Source organism: Bos javanicus, chromosome 22 (assembly GCF_032452875.1).
Source record: "Bos javanicus breed banteng chromosome 22, ARS-OSU_banteng_1.0, whole genome shotgun sequence".
NCBI classification, from domain to species: domain Eukaryota; kingdom Metazoa; phylum Chordata; class Mammalia; order Artiodactyla; family Bovidae; genus Bos; species Bos javanicus.
The window spans coordinates 5,665,614-5,687,394 of NC_083889.1; the positions used below are offsets into that span (position 1 = coordinate 5,665,614).

General features: G+C 41.3%; 2 long non-coding RNA genes across 3 annotated transcripts in view; one reads left to right on the top strand and one right to left on the bottom strand.

Annotated features, from left to right (window-relative positions):
• The window catches only part of LOC133234997 (uncharacterized), a 43,213-nt gene that overhangs the window by 18,462 nt on the left and 2,970 nt on the right, over positions 1-21,781 (top strand). For both annotated transcript variants that reach the window (XR_009732390.1, XR_009732391.1), the window contains exon 2: positions 4,327-4,443. This is a non-coding gene — a long non-coding RNA (uncharacterized LOC133234997). The remainder of the gene's footprint in view (positions 1-4,326; positions 4,444-21,781) is intronic.
• Positions 2,873-20,784, bottom strand: LOC133234998 (uncharacterized). Its single transcript, XR_009732392.1, has 3 exons — positions 20,608-20,784; positions 4,827-5,013; positions 2,873-2,960 (listed from the first exon to the last, which is right to left on the bottom strand). It is a non-coding gene; the product is annotated as an uncharacterized LOC133234998 (long non-coding RNA).

A 21,781-nucleotide genomic window follows, 5' to 3' on the forward strand; every position in this document is an offset into this window, starting at 1 on the left:
AAGTCCCCTGGGACTCTTCTCTAGCGCACCTAGACATGAACTCTCAAACCGACTGTGGAGGGCAGTTACATGTTAATCTGTAGAGTTCTCTAGGAAGAATCTGAACACACAAATGGGAAGTAGCCAGACCATGTATAAAAACAGAATTCTGAGACAGAACTTGAAGGAATTATCTCCAGTAACCAGTCCTGGAAGCCAGATGGCTGTAGGTTGGACCTGTAGGAATCAGATCTCCATCTCCAGTAACAACTCAGGGAGCCAAACAATAAGCTCCGTAACGATCGGTCCAAGATGGCTAAGACTGGATCAATAACTGACAGCTTTCTGATTTGTATACCTGCTTCCAACTGAAGACCAACCAGAGGAAGTCAAATATCAGTGCAGTTCAGCTCAGACACTCAGTTGTGTCCAACTCTTTGCCACCCCATGGCCTGCAGCGAACCAGGCTTCCCAGTCCATCACCAAATCCTGGAGCCTACTGAAACTCATGCCCATCGAGTCAGTGATGCCATCCAACCATCTCATCCTCTGTCGTCCCCTTCTCCTCCTGCCTTCAATCTTCCCTGGCATCAGGGTCTTTTCAAATGAGTCAGTTCTTTGCATCAGGTGGCCAAAGGATTGGAGTTTCACCTTCAGCATCAGTCCTTCCAATGAATATTCAGGACTGAACTCCTTTAGGATGGACTGGTTGGATCTCCTTGCAGTCCAAGGGACTCTCAAGAATCTTCTCCAACACTACAGTTCAACAGCATCAATTCTTAGGTGCTCAGCTTTCTTCACAGTCCAACTCTCACATCCATACATGACCACTGGAAAAACCATAGCTTTGACTAGACGAACCTTTGTTGGCAAAGTAATGTCTCCGCTTTTTAATATGCTGGCTAGGTTGCTCGTAGATTTCTTCCAAGGAGCAAACGCCTTTTAATTTCATGGCTGCAGTCACCATCTGCAGTGATTTTGGAGCCCCCAAAAATAAAGTCTGTCACTGTTTCCACTGTTTCCCCATCTATTTCACATAAAGTAATGGGACCAGATGTCATGATCTTCATTTTTTGAATGTTGAGTTTTAAGCCAACTTTTTCACTCTCCTCTTTCACTTTCATCAAGAGGCGTTTTAATTCTTCTTCACTTTCTGCCATAAGGGTGGTATCATCTGCATATCTGAGGTTATTGATATTTCTCCCAGCAATCTTGATTCCAGCTTGTGCTTCATCCAGCCCAGTATTTCGCATGATGTACTCTGCATATAAGTTAAATAAGCAGGGTGACAATATACAACCTTGACGTACTCCTTTTCCTATTTGGAACCAGTCTGTTGTTCTATGTACAGTTCTAACTGCTGCTTCTTGACCTGCATACAGATTTCTCAAGAGTCAGGTAAGGTGGTCTGGTATTCCCATCTCTTGGAGAATTTTCCACAGTTTGCTGTGATCCACAGAGTGAAAGGCTTTGGCATAGTCAATAAAGCAGAAGCAGATGTTTTTCTGGAACTGTCTTGCTCTTTCGATGATCCAATGGATGTTGACAATTTGATCTCTGGTTCCTCTGCGTTTTCTAAAACCAGCTTGAACATCTGCAAGTTCACCGTTCATGTACTGTGGAAGCCTGGCTTGGAGAATTTTGAGCATTACTTTGCTAGTGTGTGAGATGAGTGCAACTGTCAAATATACACCCCAACAATCACACAGGATGCCCTGCTTCTGTATAGCCCACCTAGGCTGCTCTATCCCAACAGCCTCCGTCAGGGCACACCCAGAGCTCCCCCTCATTTTCACTATAAAGGCTTCTTCCTCTACTGCCTGCCATTGAGTTTCTTCCAAAGCGTGAGTGGCACGGCTGACTGCCTCGCTATACCAAGCTCTGAATAGTAACCTTTGTCTGTGTGGTTGATCTTCACTCATCTCCACAGTCCAGTAGAAAAGAAAGCCTCAGAGGTTAATGTTTCCTCATTCTGTAGAGAATTAACCAGTTGTGTATGTAACCTAGCAACTTTCTTTTAACAATCTTTTTTGAGTGCCCAGAAATAACTGTCCCTTATATGCCCTTGGAACCAGTTTTACCATCTCACTTGTTCCCTCATTAATGAGTTAATTAAACTGGTGACATGCGTTCACTTTATATTTGTATGGGAATGGTATTTTTAAATTTTTGAAAATTACACATTGACAACAGAAAAGAAACAAAATGCGTATAAACATCTAAGGAGAAATTCAAATACATATTATATTAAAAGTTATATTAAAAGACAAAATAGCATACTTATTACGCCTATAGAATATCTTCAGTTTATTTTAATATTGTGAAGTAGCTGTCCGAGATATTGAGATTTACCAAAGTTCCTCAGCTCACTGGAATTATTTGGCTCTGAGTGGCATTAGTCAGTTTTTGCTGTGTAACAACCCCACCCCCCCCCTGCCAAATCCAACTTTCTGCAACATTTATTTTTCATACTCAAAGCTGTGCAAGTCAGCTAGAGTGGCTCTGCCTCAATATGAGCAGGCTCAGATCTGCTCTACCTTTGAACCAGAGGCTATTTGAGACAAATTTTTCCCATAGTGATGACAAAAGAACAAGAGGACAAGCTCTCTCAGGCCAGCCACCTCGCCTCATGTCATCCTAGTCACGCAGCGGAGCCCACATTCATGGTGAGCGCAGGACATACACTCCCCCCAGAGCAGGAGGCACTGCAAAGTGTCAGGTCAAAGGTCACAGATGTATACACCCCCACAGAGAGGCAGTAACCTCACTGAACCTACAACGAAAGCGAAACCATGGAGGAAGGAAGAACCCTACTGACTGGCTTTCAGAGGGGCTACACGTAGCCACAGACCAGACGTGGAGGACGGCAGGTAGGGACAGTACTCACCTCCCTGAGGGACGTGCCCTGCGCTGGTGTGACCACAGCTCTTGGAGACCTCAGAGCGCTTCTGCAGCATGAAGGTCACAATTCCAGAAGCAACCTACAGGGAAGTATGAGTCAAGATTTTAAAAGCCCGTGTCAGCTCTGTGAGGAGAATCTCAGGAATAATCTGGCATTAGCCCTGGTGTGCTTCAGTTCCCAGAGGCACTGACTGGGCTGGAAGAAAACCATGCAGAGCCCGAGGCCTTGGAAATAGAAGACAATACATTGTGAACACTTGAAATAAATACACTGCATAAAATCTCTGAAAAATCTTATTATAGTCTAATTCTGAGTAATGTTCATAAAACTGATGAAATAAAAGCTAAAGTCTAACATCAATGATATGCCTATTTGTATACATCCCAAGTTGGTCACTAATTATTCTGTCTTAAAGTATCAACAGCTCATTGATTGTGACAGATGGTTTATTAGGTGTAAGCTTTATTTTTATATGAATAAATTTGATGAAATGTTGTAACTGTTCTTACATAACATTACAGATAAAGCCATGAAATTAAAAGACGCTTACTCCTTGGAAGGAAAGTTGTGACCAACCTAGATAGCATATTAAAAAGCAGAGACATTACTTTGCCAACAAAGGTCCATCTAGTCAAGGCTATGGTTTTTCCAGTGGTCACGTATGGATGTGAGAGTTGGACTATGAAGAAAGCTGAGTGCCGAAGAATTGATGCTTTTGAACTGTGATGTTGGAGAATACTCTTGAGAGTCTCTTGGACTGCAAGGAGATCCAACCAGTCCATTCTGAAGGAGATCAGTCCTGGATGTTCATTGGAAGGACTGATGCCGAAGCTGAAACTCCAGTACCTTGGCCACCTCATTCGAAGAGCTGACTCATTGGAAAAGACCCTGATGCGGGGATGGATTGGGGGCAGGAGGAGAAGGGGAGGACAGAGGATGAGATGGCTGGATGGCATCACGGACTCAATGGACATGAGTTTGGGTAAACTCCGGGAGTTGGTGATGGACAGGGAGGCCTGGCGTGCTGCGGTTCATGTGGTCACACAGAGTTGGACACGACTGAGCGACTGAACTGAACAGATAGAGTCTGTACTCCAACTATCAAATAAGCTATGATCACTATGTTTTCCCATGCAGCTTATAAGTGTCTGATTACGGGAACACAGGCTTAAAAAAAAAAATTAGATGCCTGATAGAAAAATGCTTCAGTTTGCTACCCAAGTTGATTTTTTCACTCAAAATTATATTAGTGAGATTTCTCTTATACGCGTAGTTTTCGTTTACTCATTTCCAGTGCTATATTGCATTTCATTGTCTGTGTATCCTGTTTCCAAATTCATTCTTGTACTAATAGTTATTTAAGTTATTACTTCAGTTTGGCATCCCCAAATATTCTTTTCCTTATCATTTATCCTTCCACATATGCTCATGTCACTCCCTAGCAGACGTGCGCCATGGCTGGAGTTTGGCACTGACTGGTTCTAAGTATGTGAAGGAGGGCCCGCTGGGGGATGTGCTGCCTCTCCTCTACTCCATTCATGGTTGAGGCCAAGATTACTCAGGTAAGAGAAACATCCAAGATGCTCTGCACTGGGCCAGGCTTGGTGGATCCTGACTAGCTTGCTCATGCATCTGCAGTTGGTCACGGGGAGGTGGACTGGTCCAGGAAGGTTTCACATTTCTAGAGGCAGCGTGGTTACTGGCCTGTTGACTGGGGCAAAGAGCAGCTGGGCAGAAGTCTCTTATCCTCCAGTAGGCAGGATATCAAGATGGAAGTAGATGCTCCTAAGGCCTGTTAAGTATCGGTATAAGCTAGACATCACCTCTTCAACATTTTATTGGCCAGCCAGCTCCTATTCAAGGGAAATAGTTCAGTTATCTATATTTCTATATAACAAATCACTTCAAAACTAACTACTTTAAAACAATTCATTATTTTACTCACCAGTCTATCATTTGGCCAGAGCCCGGTGGGGACAGTTCATCTCTGCTCCACTAGATGTCAGCTGGACTAAGGCTGAAGGATCCACTTCCAAGATGGCCCCATCCCATGGCTGGCAAATTCCTGTCCAGGGGAGACTCTCAGTGGGCAGGTTACACTTCTTGAATCATGGGAGATGGATCCTAAGAGACTGGAAATGGAAAGTTGCTGGTTTCTTAAGTCTTGGCCCAGAAACTGGTGTAGCATCACTTCTGCCAACTCCTTTTATCACATTCTTATTCAGGAGGAGGGAGACTTGAGACTGTATCTTAAAACTGCCATAAGTGGGCTCTAAGCCCCAGCTTTATGAGAGACGTGACAATGCCACCTTGTAAAGGGCATGGGAACTGGAAGAGGAAAGAGTCACAGCCATTTTCACAATCAGTGTGAGCGTGAAGGGGGAGAGATTTCTGGTTCAATATTCTCCTTTTACAAAGCTACTATTTACTCATCTCAGCCTTATATTAACTATAACTTATCAAGAGGCAAATTTAGAAAGCCTACTCATTATTTAAATGGCTTGGGATTTTATATAGAAAGGCTTTAAAGTGCCTCCTTTTTATTTCAACGTAAATGTTAGTACTTTAGCTCCCCTTGAAAGATGTGAAACCATGTTTTATTGATGGGATAACTATTATGCAACAAGAGCGAGGGTAATCATCTTATTCCACTCCACAGGATGAACATGGCCATTTCTGCACAAAAAAGACAGTGAAATGCTCAATTACAGCTGTGTGGTCAGTGTAAATCTCTCATTTATATGAGCTGCAGAGTCATAAATTAGACATGGGCAGGGAAAGCTGTGGCCACCTTGGATTTTCTTTAGGCTGTCTTCTCTGTGCTGTATGAGCCACAGCCAAAATGACCTAGAGGCCAACCAGATAGAATCAGTCATTGACTCTCTCCATGCTCATTCATACTCTTCACACGTGACTCCATGGGATAGAACCACTCCTTCAGGGAGGAAATTCTGAACTTCATGCCTCAATTACATTCCCAAATCCCTACTTTCCTTTCCTAGACAGAAACTTAATTTCCATAAGAAGATCTGACCTCCCAGAAGTCCTAAAAATAAAGCGTCTACGATGTCCACCTAGTATGGTTTAATAAGCTTTGTCCAAAAGTTCCACGCCAATTCCACCCCCTGGGGAGCACTGGGGTGGTGATGGCTCTATTCACTGAGACAATTTGAGTCAGTCTTTTTATGGCTTTTCAGCTGCTCTCAGTTAAGAACTGTGTTTGGCGACAAATGATGGAAAACTTTACGTACAATAGCTTTTGAGAAACGGAGTTGCTCTTGTTTCCCTTTTATGTTAATGTTGACTTATTTATTCACTTATTGAAGTATGGTTGATTTACAGCGTTGTACCAATTTCAGGCACACAGCAAGGTGACTGTTACATATTAATATATATTCTTTTTCAGAGTCTTTCCATTATGCGTTATCATAAGATACTGAATACAGTTCCCTGTGGTATACAGTAGGTCCTTATTGTGTATATATTTTTATATGATAGGTTTCAGGGATCATTTCTATAGTTTTTTTTGTTGTTGTTTCTTTTAATGCACAAAGAAGTATAAAATTCTGGCAACCTCATGATGCAATCAGGTACTTATACTGCTGTTTGGATTTTCTTATTCTATGGTTTTCATCCTCATGTTTGTAACCACAATGTTACCAATCAACGTTTTAAAATTTTGGATTGAAATTACTATGACGATCTTCCTAGGGGAAGTGTTTGAGGCTGTAGACAACAGAAGAGGAATCAGCCAAGAAACATGAGGAGCCCGGAGCCTTTATTCATTTAGGTTAAGGCCGTTCTGAAAACACTCTTAAAATACATGTACCTGTGGTTTTTTAAATTATCTTTTTAATAAACAGATTGGTCTAAAGTTTCTTGTCTTTTGGAACTGAAAGAATCTTAACTGATACAAACTGTATATTGCATATAAAGTAATTTCAGTTCAGTTCAGTCACTCAGTCGTGTCCGACTCTTTGCGACCTCATGAACCACAACACGCCAGGCCTCCCTGTCCATCACCAACTCCCAGAGTTCATCCAAACCCATGTCCATTGTGTTGGTGATATCTGAAGGTCTGTAAATCTATCTTTAAAAAATATTTATTGAATGTATTTGCTTTTTGCATTCGTGTAACAAGAACTCACATGGCAAGAATTTGGAACATGAGGAATTCCTGAACTGAATTTGGGAAAAACTACAAAAGTTGTATTTAAAGGGGACAGATAGTCTTGGATGCTTATAACAGAAGTAGAGACTGAAATTTATTGAGCTAATCACCAGTGCCAGAATTAAGAAAAGGACTGAATATACATAGGCATTTTCAAGATGGTGGAGAAGACACGGAAATCATCTTCCTTCCTACAAATACATCAGAATACATTTACATATGGAACCCCTCCTACAGAACATCTACTGAATGCTGCAAGAAGACCACAGACTTCAAAAAAGGGAAGCTGATCTCCACAAAATGGGGCAAGACCAGAGAAGAAAGGAAAAAAATGGACAAAGGAAATGGGATGAGGCCTGCAATTTAGGGAAGGAGATGTGAAAGAGGAAGTTTCTGCACACTGGGAAATCCCCTTACGGAGGGGACAGAAGGGTCCTTTGGAACCTCAGAGGCGGGGAGTGTAGCAGCAAATGCATGGAAAACCAAGTGGAGAGAATTCACCACGGAGATCAGTGCCGACCAGCACTCCCCAGTGGGACATTTGTACGCCCACCGCAGCAAGTTGGGGCTAGGTGCTGAAGCTCAGACTTCAGAGGCAGACCTCAGGCAGAGGACTGGGGTAGACTGCTGGGAAGATACTCTGGAGGGGCTAGTACAACACAGCTGAGGGAGACCAGAGAAAAGCCTGGGCCAGTCAGAGAGCCAAGAGATCTTTGTTGCAGGGACCCTCTAACTCCCTTCACTCACAGTCTGCAGAACACCACCTTTACAAGGGCCAGAAGCAGGGTGGGATGTGGCAGTGGTTTGCGACCCCAGAGGCAGCCAAGCCTGCCGGCCACCAACCACCACAAAAATCCACGGGAGAGCAAGAGGCGGGGGACTGTAACTGCGATCTGGAACCCCAAAGCTGAGCAGACTGGCTGGCTGCTGCCTAGGCATACCCAAGTACTAGAGGTAGGAGATAAGATGCTGCTGCAGTCCCTGACCTCAGAGGTGGGCATGACGGGACTCAAGCTGTGGTATCTTCCTGTGGGCCTCTACTGCTGCAGGCACTCCCCACATGTCCCAGTTGTGTCTGCTGGACCCCTCACTGCCCCCAGACCAACTGAGCAAGTGAGCCCTGATAAGCCAATGCTTTTGCCCCTCTCTTGTCTGGGCAGGGAACAGATGCCAGAGAGAGGCTTACCAACAGAGACGGGACCAAAACCAAAGCTGAGCAGCAGGGGCCGTGTGACCCAAGAACAGGAGGGGATTTGCTTGCAGCCATGGGATCAGCAGATTAAATGCCCACAATTAGCTTGAGACTGTGGGCTTCGGGGGCAACTACAGCTGGAGTAAGACCAGTCTAACCTGACCACACAGTGCCCACAGCAGTTCCAGAGACCAACCCGGAAATCCTGAGGGAATTCCCGAGTAGGAAGACTGGTTGGAGCTAATTGTGTGGCAAGGACACTGACAACTGAGGCCGTGGGAGAAATTCTTATTGCCACCCTCTCTATATAGGTTTTCATCTTTTTTCTTTTTCATATTATTCTATTGTTTGTTTTTGTTATTCCTTTTCAATTTTTTACTTACATTTTCCTTTTTTAATGTTTTTGCTTTTACGTAAACTTATTTTACTTTACCTTTTTCCTATTTCTACAGTACTTTTTTCTTATATTGCATTTTTCCCATGTTTTTGGTTTTCTATTTTTGCTAGTATAGTTTTAGCAGTGTTTGTTTTTATTTAAAACACTTTTTGGGAGTGCCTGAAGTTCTTTGTGAGTTCTTGTCTATTTAATGTTGCTTTTACCATTTGTCTTGGGGTTTTGTCTTTCTGTTCTTTTTTGTTTGATTTTTTTTCTTTTCTCCCCTCCTCTTATTTTCTATCTCTTTCTTTCTCTTCTATGCTATGTAGCTTGTGGAGTCTTGGTGCTCTACCAAGGGGCTGGCCCTGAATCTCAGAGGTGGGAGACCCAAATCCAGGTTCACTGGACCACCAGAGGACTCCCAACTTCATGGAATATTAATTGAGAACAGCTCTCCCAAAGGCCTCCATCTCAACACTAAGACCTGGCCCCACTCAAAGGGCAGCAAGCTCCAGGGCAGGATGCCTCACACCAAACAATCAGCAAATCAGGAACATGATCCTACCTAACAGACAGGCTGCCCAAAGCCATACCCAGTTCACAGACACCCCTAAACACCCCACTGAACATGGCACTGATCATCAGAGAAATAAGATCCAGCTCCCACCAAGAGAGCAGAGGCACCAGTTATCCTCACTGAGAAACCTTCACAAGGCACCGGTCCAACCACACCCTCTGGGGGCAGAATCCCCAGATAAGAGGAACCATGACCTTGCAGGCTGCAGAAAGGAGACCCCAAGCAACAGTAAATTAAACAAAATGAAGAGTCAGAGAAACACTCAGCAGATGAAGGAACATGGTAAAAACCCACAAGACCAAACAAATGAAGAGGAAATGGGCAGTGTACCAGGAAAAGAACTCACGCTGCTAAGTCGCTTCAGTCGTGTCCGACTCTGTGCGACCCCATAGACGGCAGCCCACCAGGCTCCCCTGTCCCTGGGATTCTCCAGGCATGAACACTGGAGTAGGTTGCCATTTCCTTCCCCAATGCACGAAAGTGAAAAGTGAAAGTGAAGTCACTCAGTCGTGTCCAACTCTTTGCCACCCCATGGACTGTAGCCTACCAGGCTCCTCTGTCCATGGGATTTCCCAGGCAAGAGTACTGGAGTGGGGTGCCATTGCCTTCTCCACAAAGAACTCATAGTAATGACATTAAATATGATCCAAATTCTCAGGAATAAAATGGAGGCACAGATGAACCAAATGAAGGCACAGATCAAGAAAATACAAGAAATGTTTAAGAAGGACCTAGAAAAAATAAAGAATAGACAACCAGCAATGAACAACACAATAACTGAAATAAAAAATACACTAGAGGGACCCAATAGAATAACTGAGGCAGAAAAATGGTAAGTGAGCTGGAAGATAGAATGGTGGAAACAACGAACGCAAAGCAAAATAAAGAAAACAATGAAAGGAAATGAAAACAGTCTTAGAGACCTTTGAAACAACATTAAGCACACCAACATTCGAATTATAAGAGTCCCAGAAAAAGACAAAAAGAAAGGATCTGAGAAAACATCTGAGGAGATTATAGTCAAAATGGGGCTTCTCTGGTGGCTCAGATGGTAAAGGATCTGCCTACAATGCAGAACACCTGGGTTCGATCCCTGGGTCTGGAAGATCCCCTGGAGAAAAAATTGGCAACCCACTCCAGTATTATTTCCTGGAGAATTCCATGGTCAGGGGAGTCTGGCAGGCTACAGTCCATGGGGTCAATAACAGTCAGACATGACCAAGTATCTAGCACACACACAGGGTCAAAAACTTCCCTAACATAGGAAAGGAAATAGCCACCCTAGTCCAGGAAGTCCAGAGTCTCATGCAGGATTAATGCAAAGAAAAACACACTAAGACACATAGTAATCGAACCAGAAAAAATTAAACCAAGAAAAAATATTAAAAGCAACAAGGAAAAAGCAACAAGTAACATAGAAGGAAACCCTCATCAGGTTCAGTTCAGTTGCTCAATCACGTCCAACTCTTTGTAACCCCATGGACTGCAGCACGCCAGGCCTCCCTGTCAACAGCTCCCAGAGCTTGCTCAAACTCATGTCCATCAAGTCGGTGATGCCATCCGACCATCTCATCCTCTGTCGTCCCCTTCTCCTGCTTTCAATCTTTCCCATAAGGTTAACCACTGATTAATCAGCAGAAACTGCATGCCAGAAAGGAGTGGCAGGATATACTTAAAGTGATGAACAGAAAAGACCTACCACCAACATTACTCTATCCAGCAAGGATCTCATTCAGATTCGATAGAGAAATCAAAATCTTCAAAAATGACATTCAATGTCATTCAAAAAATGACAAAGAAATTTCTCTAGGCAAGAAACAGAAAAGAAAGAAAAGTTCTACAAAAACATCCCCAAAACAAGTAAATGGTAACATTTACAGTAGTGGAGGACTGTAACACACCACTCACATCAGTGGACAGATCACCCAGAGAGAAAATTAACAAGGAAACACAAGCCTTAAGCGGTACATTGCACCGGATGTTCCTAATTGATATCTATAGAACATTCAAATTGAAAAGCAGTAGAATTCAGTTTGTTCCCAAGTTCACATGGAACATTTTCCAGGATATATCACATCTGGGGTCACAAATTAAGCCTTGTATATTTAAGAAAACTGAAATTGTAGCGAGCATTTTTTCTGACCACAGCACTGTAAGATCAGATATCAATCACAGGAAAAAATGGTAAAAAGCACAAACATATGAAGACTAAACACTATGCTTCTAAATAACTAAGAGGTCACTGAAGCAATCAAAGAGGAAATCAAAAAATATCTAGAAACAAATGACAATGAAAACACAACCGAACACCTGTGGGATGCAGCAAAAGCAGTGCTAAAGGGAAGTTTATAGCAATACAAGCTTACTTCAAGAAACGAGAAAAGCATCAAATAAACAACCCAGCCTTATACCTGAAGCAACAAGAGAAAGAACAAAAAGCCTCCAAAGTTGGTAGACTTTGGATAATAAATCATAAGATGAGAGCAGAAATAAAAAGACACGAAGGAAACAACAGCAAAGATCAATAAAACCAAAACACTGGTTCTTTGAGAAGATAAACAAAATTGACAAACCATTAGCCAGACTCATCAAGGAAAAAAAAAGGAGAAGACTCAAATCAATAAAATTAGAAATGAAAAAGGAGAAATTACAACTGACAATGCAGAAATACCAAGGATCATGAGAGACTACTGGAAGCAAGTATATGCCAATAAAATGGACAACCTGGAAGAAATGGAAAAAGTCTTTACAAAGTACAATCTCCCAAGACTGAACCAGGAAGAAGCAGACAATATTGACAGACCAGTTGTAAGCACTGAAATCAAAACTATGATCAAAAACCTTCCAACAAACAAAAGTCCAGGGCCAGATGGCTTCATATGCAAATTCTACCAAAAGTTTAGAGAAGAGCTAAAACCAATCCTTCTCAAACTCTTTCAAAAAATTGCAGAGGACGGAACGCTCCCAGACTCATTTGACAAGGCCACCATCACCCTGATACCAAAACCAGACAAGAATATCACACATACAAATGTTTCAGGACAATATCATTGATTTACATAGATGCAAAATCCTCAACAGAATTCTAGCAGAATCCAAGAACATATTAAAGGGATCATACACCATGATCAAAGGATTTAGTGTAGTCAATGAAGCAGATGTTTTTCTGGAATTCTCTTGCTTTTTCTATGATCCAACGGATACCTACAATTTGATCTCTGATTCCTCTGCCTTTTCTAAATCCAGCTTGAACATCTCGAAGTTCTTGGCTCACCTACTGTTGAAGCATAGCTTGGAGAATTTTGAGCATTACTTTGCTAGCATGTGAAATGACTGCAACTGTGTGATAGTTTTAACATTGTTTAGCTTTGTCTTTCTTTGGGATTAGAATGAAAACTGACCTTTACTAGTACTGTGGCCACTGCTGAGTTTTCCAAATTTGCTGGCATATTGGGAAAAGGAATACACCAAGGCTGTATATAGTCACCCTGCTTATTCAACTAATATGCAGAGTACATGATGCAAAATGCCAGGCTGGATGAAGCACAAGCTGGAATCAAGATTGCCAGGAGAAATATCATTAACCTCAGATACGCAAGTGACACAACCCTTACAGCAGAAAGTGAAGAGGAACTAAAGAGCCTTTTGATGAAGGTGAAACAGGAGAGTGAAAAAGCTGGCTTAAAACTCAACATTCAAAAAACGAAGATCATAGCATCCAGTCCCATCACTTCATGGTAAATAGATGGGGAAACAATGGAAACAGTGAAAGACTTAATTTTCTTGGGCTCCAAAATCTCTGCAGATGGTGACTGCAGCCGTGAAATTAAAAGACACTTGCTCTTGGAAGAAAAGCTATGACAAACCTAGATGGCGTATTGCAAAGCAGAAACATTACTTTGCTGACAAAGGTCCATCTAGTCAAAACTACGGTTCTTCCAGTAGTCATTTATGGGTGTGAAAGTTGGACCATAAAGAAGGCTGAGTGCCAAAGAATTGATGCTTTTGAACTGTGGTGTTGGAGAAGACTCTTGAGACTCCCTTGGACTGCAAGGAGATCCAACCAGTCCATTCTAAAATCAATCCTGAATATTCACTGGAAGGACTGATGCTGAAGCTCTAATACTTTGGCCACCTGATGTGAAGAGTTGACTCGTTAGAAAAGCCCCTGATGCTGGGAAAGATTGAAGGCAGGAGAAGATGGGGATGACAGAGGATGAGATGGTTGGATGGCATCACCTTCTCAGTGGACATCAGGTTGAGCAACCTTTGGGAGATGGTGAAGGACAGAGAAGCCTGGCATGCTGCAGTCCATGAGGTTGCAAAGAGTCAGACATGGCTAAGCAGAACACCACCACCACCACCACCATGATCAAGTGGGTTTATTCCAGGGATGCAAGGATACTTTAATATATGCAAAGTGATCAATGTGATACACCATATTAACAAACTGAAAGATAAAAACATATGATCATCTCAATAGATGCCGAGACTTTTTGATAAAATTCAATACGCATTTATGATTAAAGAAATCTGTTCAGAAAAATCAGCTAGAAGAAACCTACCTCAACATAATAAAGGCCATATGCAACAAACACATGGCAAACATTATTCTCAATGATGAAAAACATAAGGGCATTTCCTCTAAGATCAGGAGCAAGACAAGTGTGTCCATTCTTGCCGCTATTATTCAATATAGTTTTTGGAAGTCCTAGCCACAATAATCAGAGAAGAAAAAGAAATACAGAGAATCCAGATTGGAAAAGAAGAAGTAAAACTCTCACTATTTGCAGACAGCATGATAATAAACATAGAAAGCCCTAAAGATGACACCAGAAAATAACTAGAGGTAATTAATGAATTTAGTAAAGTCATAGGACATAAAATTTATGAGAAATCAGAAAGAGAAAATTTTAAATTAAGAAACAATCTAATTCACAACAAAAAATATAAAATATCTAGAAATAAACCTACCTAAAGAGAAAATAAAAACCTATATGCGGAAAACTGTGAGGCAGTGATGAAAAAAAATCAAAGATAACACAAACAGATGGAGAGAAATACCATGTTCTTGGATTGGAAGAGTCAACATTGTGAAAATGACTATACTACCCAAAACTACCTACAGATTCAATGCAATCCCTATTAAAATGCCAATGGCATTTTCCACAGAACTAGAAAAAAAAGTTTCACAATTTGTATGGAAACACAAAAGACTCCAAATAGCCAAAACAATCTTAAGAAAGAAAAATGGAGCTAGAGGAATCAACCTTCCCAACCTCAGACTATATTACAAAGCTACAGTCATCAAGACAGTATGGTACTGGCACAAAAAAACAGAAATATAGATCAATGGAACAAGAATAAAGCCAAGGAATAAACCCATATGCCTGTAGGCACCTTATCTTTGACAAAGGAGGCAAGAATATACAATAGAGAGAAGACACCCTCTTCAGTAAGTGGTGCTGGGATAATGGAGCAGCTACATGTAAAAGAATAAAATCAGAATGCTTTCTAACACCATACACAAAAATAAACTTGAAATGGATTTAAGACTTTAATATTTAAGGTCAGAAACTATAAAACTCTTAGAGGAAAACACAGGCAGTTTGAAATCACAGCAAAATTCTCCTTGACCCATCTCCTAGAGAAATGGAAATAAAAACAAAAATAAACAGGTAGGACCCAGTTAAACTTAAAAGCTTTTGCACAGCAAGGGAAACAACAAACAAGATGAAAAGACAACCTTCAGAATGGGAAAAAACAATTGCAAGCAAAGCAAATGACAAAGGATTACTCTCCAAACTATATAAGAAGTTCATACAGCTCAATATCAGAAAAACAAACAACCCAATCAAAAAATAGGCAGAAGACCCAAACAGACATTTCTCCAAAGACATACAGATGGCCAATTGATTACATGAAAAGATGTTCAACATCACTCATTATTAAAGAGATGCAAATCAAAACTATAATGAGGTATCAGCTCACACTAACCAGAATGACCATCATCAAAACAATGACGAACAATAAGTGCTGGAGAGGATGTGTAGAAAGGGGACCCTACTGCACTGCTGGTGGGGGTGCAAACTGATGCAGCCCCGATGGGAGACAGTATGGAGATTTCTTAACAAACTAGGAATAAAACTACCATATAACCCAGGAATTCCACTACTGGGCATATACCTTGAGAAAACCACAATTCAAAAAGACACATGTATCCCAATTTACTATTTGAAATAAATCCCAACAGCACTGTTTACAGCAGGCAGAACAGGGAAGCAACAAAGATGTCCATTGACAGATGAATGGATAAATCAGACATGGTACATAAATACAATACAATATTACTCAACCAGAAGAAGGAACAAATATGAGTCAGTTCTAATGAGGTGGATGAACACAGAGCCTATTATACAGAGTGAAGTAAGTCAGAAAGAGAAAACAAATATATATTAATGCATATATATATGAAATTTAGAAAAACGGTACTGATGAACTCATTCGCAAAGAAGAAATGGAAACACAGATGTAGAGAAGTGACATGTAGACACAGCAGGGGAAGGAGGGGGTAGAATGAATTGAGAAAGTATCATTGACAGATATACTCTATCGTATTTAAAATAAATAACTAGTGGGAAGCTGCTATATGACACAGGGAGCTCAGCCTGGTGTTTTGTGATGCCTTGGAGGGGTGGGATGGGAGGAGGGATGGAGGCTCCAGAGGGAGGGTATATATATACATATATATATATAATTATGACTCATTCATGCGTTGTATGTCAGAAACCAGCACAACACTGTAAAGCAATTATTCTCCAATTAAAAAAAAGAAAGGGTTTGCCGAAAAACTTCAAAGAAAGTGAGACAAAGATGATGAAAAAGAAGACATACAGATGGCTAACAAACACATGAAAAGATGCTCAACATCACTCATTATCAGAGAAATGTGAATCAAAACCACAATGAGGTACCATTTCACACCAGTCAGAATGGCCGCGATCCAAAAGTCTACAAGCAATAAATGCTGGAGAGGGTGTGGAGAAAAGGGAACCCTCTTACACTGTTGGCGGGAATGCAAACTAGTACAGCCACTATGGAGAACAGTGTGGAGATTCCTTAAAAAACTGGAAATAGAACTGCCATATGACCCAGCAATCCCACTGCTGGGCATACGCACTGAGAAAACCAGAATTGAAAGAGACACGTGCACCCCAATGTTCATCGCAGCACTGTTTATAATAGCCAGGACATGGAAGCAACCTAGATGTCCATCAGCAGATGAATGGATAAAGAAAGCAGTGGTACATATACACAATGGAGTATTACTCAGCCATTAAAAAGAATACATTTGAATCAGTTCTAATGAGGTGGATGAAACTGGAGCCTATTATGCAGAGTGAAGTAAGTCAGAAAGAAGAACACCAATACAGAATATTAATGCATATATATTGGAGAAGGCAATGGCACCCCACTCCAGTACTCTTGCTTGGAAAATCCCATGGATGGAGGAGCCTGTAAGGCTGCAATCCATGGGGTCGCTAAGAGTTGGGAACGACTGAGCGACTTCACTTTCACTTTTCACTTCCATGCACTGGAGAAGGAAATGGCAACCCACTCCAGTGTTCTTGCCTGGAGAATCCCAGGGACGGGGGAACCTGGTGGGCTGCTGTTTATGGGGTCTCACAGAGTCGGAAACGACTGAAGTGACTTAGCAATGCATATATATGGAATTTACAAAGATAGTAACAATGACCGCATATGCAAAACAGCAGAAGAGACACAGTTGTATAGAACAGACTTTTGGACTCTGTGGGAGAAGGCAAGGGTGGGATGATTTGAGAGAATAACATTGAAACATGTATATTACCATATATGAAATAGATTGCCAGTCCAAGTTTGATGCATGAAACAGGGCATTCAAAGCCAGTGCACCGGGACAGCCCTGAGGGATGGGATGGGGAGGGAGGTGGGAGGGGGGTTCAGCATGGGGGACACATGTACACCATGGCTGATTCATGTCAATGTATGGCAAAAACCACCACAATATTGTAAAGTAATTAGCCTCCAATTAAAATAAATACATTAATTTTTTAAAAGGGTTTGCAGAAAAACTCCAAAGAAAGGGAGACAAAGATGAAGAAAAGAGTGAAAGCTTATAAAACAAATCAAAAATAAAATACAGAGGATTAAAAATCATAATAGAAATGTAAAAGTATTTATAGCTGAATTATAATGAGAATTCTATTCACCAAGACTTGTAGGTTGAAACAAACTTGTTACTTGGAAGAGAACAATTCTAAATGCTTGTATTTGAGGAAAAAGGCTAGACTTTAATTTGCTAGATATCCAAGTTAAGAATTTAGAAAAAAACAACAAAATAAATCCAAAAAGTAAAGGGAAGAAGAGAAAACAAGTGCAGATCAAAGAACAGGATCAAAAAGCCAGAAGTTAGTTCTTCAAAAAGACTGTGGCAATAGGCAAAGTCTAGTAATATTCAGCAAGGGGAAAAGCAGGGGAGGGGGACAAAGGTAAATAACATTAGGAATGAAAAGCTGGCCCTATTGATAGACTCAGCAGATTAAAGCAAGAACAAAGCAGCATTATGGACAATTTCTATGCTAATGATTTGACAACCATGAAAATGGACAATTTCCTAGAAAAAAAAATAAGATTCATTCAAGAAGAAATAGAGTCTTCACAGTGCTAGAAGCGTTTAAAAAACAGATTCAGTAATTTAAAAATCTTCCCAGAGGCAAGATCTTTTTTCAGGAGGATTCTATCAAATTTTCAAAGACTATATTTAAAGTATACAAACTCTTCCAGAGAATAAAAGATAATATATTCACAGCCCATTCTAAGAAGGCAGGATGACTCTGATCCAAAACTAGAAAAGAATATGAAAATGACCAGCTTTCTTATTGATAGAATATTTTTATGACCCAAAGGTAGGGAAGAATTTCTTAAACAAATAAAAATCACTGAACAGAAAGAACTGAAAACTTCTACATTAAAATTAATATATATTCATTGAGAACCACCATCCAGTGCACAAAGACATCATAAAATAAGGGAAAATTTCAAAACACATATAATAGACAAAGGATTAATATCTAGAGTATTGAAAGGATTCTTTAAATCAGAAAAACAAACAAAAAATGGACAGACATGAACTGGTATTTCACATGGAAAAGAATTACAAATAGCAAATAAACATAAGAAAAGATGACCAACTGCATTATCATTGAAGGAAATGCAAATTAAGACCATAAGAAGTTACATTTTAAATAGAATCCATGGCAAAAATTAAGAAATTTGACAATGCTATGCCCAAAGGATGCAAGTCAATAAGAACTCTTCTGCACTTGATTGGAAGGTAACTTGTTAGAACAATTGTGGTAAGCAATTTGCTCTTCCTTATAAATTCAAGTGTTCACATATCGTAAGACACAACCACACCTTGCTTGAGTAACACCTTAGAGAAACTTGCCCATATGTACCATTACTAGAGTGATCATAACAGGACTGTTGCAAATAAGTGACAAATTTAAAATGTCCATCAGTAGGAGATGGGGTAAATAAACTGTGGAATATTCACACTGGGGACTATTTTATACCACTATCAATTGAACACAGAGGTTATGAGAAAAGGAACCCTCATGGAGCGTTGACGGGAGTTACTAACTAGTTCAGAGAATTCAATGAGCAATTTGGTATTATTTCCTATATATATATATACATTTTGTCATTTATTTCCAGTATGCATATGTGCTAACTCATGTCTGACTCTTTACGACCCTTTGGACTGTAACCTGCCAGGCTCCTCTGTCCATGGGATTTTCCAGGCAAGAATACTGGAGCGGGTTGCCGTTTCCTCCTCCAGAGGATTTTTCCAACCCAGGAATCGAACCCTCATCTCCTGTATCTCCTGCACTACAGGCAGATTCTTTACTGCGGAGCCATCGTGAAAGCCCAGAGAACCTCTCAAACAGGTCCATGAGGAGGCATGTGCGAGGATGCTCATTTCAGCACTGTTTGTGAAAGCAAGACTCACCTCCAAAGGGACAAGTAGAATGTGACAAGTGTATGTGATGGAACACTGTGGAAACTGCAATAGGCAGGAAAACAAACCAGACTCACCAAGTGCACATAAAGAGTTCTTTAAAACATAACATCGAGTGGGATAAACAGCATTTGATTAGCATTTCAGCTATACTTATGTAAATTTAAATAAACATACACACCACCAAACATTCTCAAAGTACACCAACGTCTAAATACTATTGAAGTAGAGGAAGTTCACTTCTTAAATACAGCAGTTCAGCTGTATTTCAGTTCAGTCGCTCAGTCATGTCCGACTCTTTGTGACCCCATGAACCACAGCACACCAGGCCTCGCTGTCCATCACCAACCCCAGGAGTTCACCCAAACTCATGTCCATCGAGTCGGTGACGCCATCCAACCATCTCATCCTCTGTCGTCCCCTTCTCCTCCTGCCCTCAATCTTTCCCTGTATCAGGGTCTTTTCAAATGAGTCAGCTCTTTGCATCAGGTGGCCAAAGTATTGGCGTTTCAGCAGCAGCAGACTGAGTGTCTAAGAGGCAAAATGGCATTGGAAGTGGGGATGGAAGAGAATAAAATAAACGTGGGGGACTTCTCTAGTGGTCCAATGGTTAAGAACCTGCCTTCCAATGCAGGGGGTGTGAGTTTGACCCCTGGTCAGGGAACTGAGATCCCATATGCCAATGGTCAACCAAACCTGAGTGCCCCAACAACAGAGCCTGCTCGCCACAACTAGAGAGAAGCCTGGGCACTGCAACTGAGACCCAACATAGCCAAAAATAAGTAAATTAATGTTTTTAAAAATGAAAATATTAGTATAAAACAAAAGAAGATGCCTGCATAGATTAAAGCAGGGATCAGGCCAGCAACTGCAGTGTGCACTCAAACTCCTCTCTGTGCAGTTGAGTCTCTCACAAACGCATGCACACACACACAGTCATTCATTTTCAGGGAGGTTTTAAAACTACCTATAAATCTACTGAACCCTCGGATCTTATAGCCTTTGTTTTATCACAACAATTGACTTGTTATCAGAGACCAGGTTAGTTCGACAGGACTTACACCAGTAATTGTCAAATTCTTCTCCAAATTCCCACAGATAGAACATTGCTTGGTTATCTTCTAGAATTGTTTTCAATTTTTTCTATCAACTATTAGGTATGTGGGCTTTCCCTGTAGCTCAGCTGGTAAAGAATCGGCCTGCAATGCAGGAGACTCCAGTTTGATTCCTGGGTCAGGAAGTTCTCCTGGAGAAGGGATAGGCAACCCACTCCAATATTCATGGGCTTCCCTGGTGGCTCAGATGGTAAAGAATCCACCTGTAATGAGGGAGACCTGGGTTCGATACCTGGGTTGGGAAGATCCCCTGGAGGAGGGCATGGCAACCCACTGCAGTATTCTTGTCTGGAGAATCCTCATGAACAGAGAAGCTTGGCCGGCTCCAGTCCATGGGATCACAGAGTTGGATACGGCTGAGGGACAAAGCATAGCATTAGGTCTGTAATTCCTAGGATCTCCCTTTTGAAAAACAGGTCATATTTTTCCCAGCTTTACCTTTCTTGTGTCTCTCCCATTCTCCAAAAATTTTCAAATATGGACAATAATAATAATCTTAAAATAATAAACAAGATAAAACCTGCGAGTGCTTTCAGGACTCTGGAATGTGACCTGTCTGAGCTTGTTGGGGTAAATGCATTTAAAGCAGCTTTTTGATTTCTTTGCTAACTCATTAATACTTGCTGCATCTTCATACTAAGACATTGATTACTCACTAAAGGCCACAGCTTTTGCAAAAAGCTTCTGTGATTTAGAACAATACATAAAAATATAAACATAGCATGGAGACAGAACTAGCAGTGGAATATGAAACTGCTCATTCAATATTCAACTGACTATGTTTAAAAGGAATTTACATGGTGATGTCATGAGTAAGAACCAGAAATGTGAATTCTAGTTTCCTATTGCCCATTAATGACCTTCATCTGTAAAATGGTGCATATATTTGTCAGGATCAAATGGGATAATGGATGCAAAATATCCCTGTAAATGTCAAAGAATTTCTAAAAAATGAACATTTTATTTTTTTATTTCTACAACTGTGTCTGAAGAAGTGGAAGGGTGTATTCACTAAGATGTGTCTTGTTACTCAAGCAGTAAGAGGGATGTATTAGTTGAGCGTCTGGAGAAGCTAGATGGGCAGGCAGTGCCCACCTCCCCTCCCTCAGTTTTCAGCCCCAGGTCCTCTGCTCATGCCCACTTTCACAGTCACATGATGCCAACAGCACCCAGGGCCATCACGCAGCTGGTGGTACAGACCTGGAAGAAACTAGGGCTGCAACCCTAAGAGTTTAAATGACACCCCTGCAATTGTGTCTTCCGTTCTGAGTAGCCTGACTTGGGATGCGTGTCCACCCTCTACCCGTCCCTGCGGCCAGGAGCCTGGGACATGTGGATGGGCGGAAGCCAAGCAGAAAGCCTGGCCAAAGGAGCAGGCGTGCGCAGCTCCAGAGGGCAGCACTCCT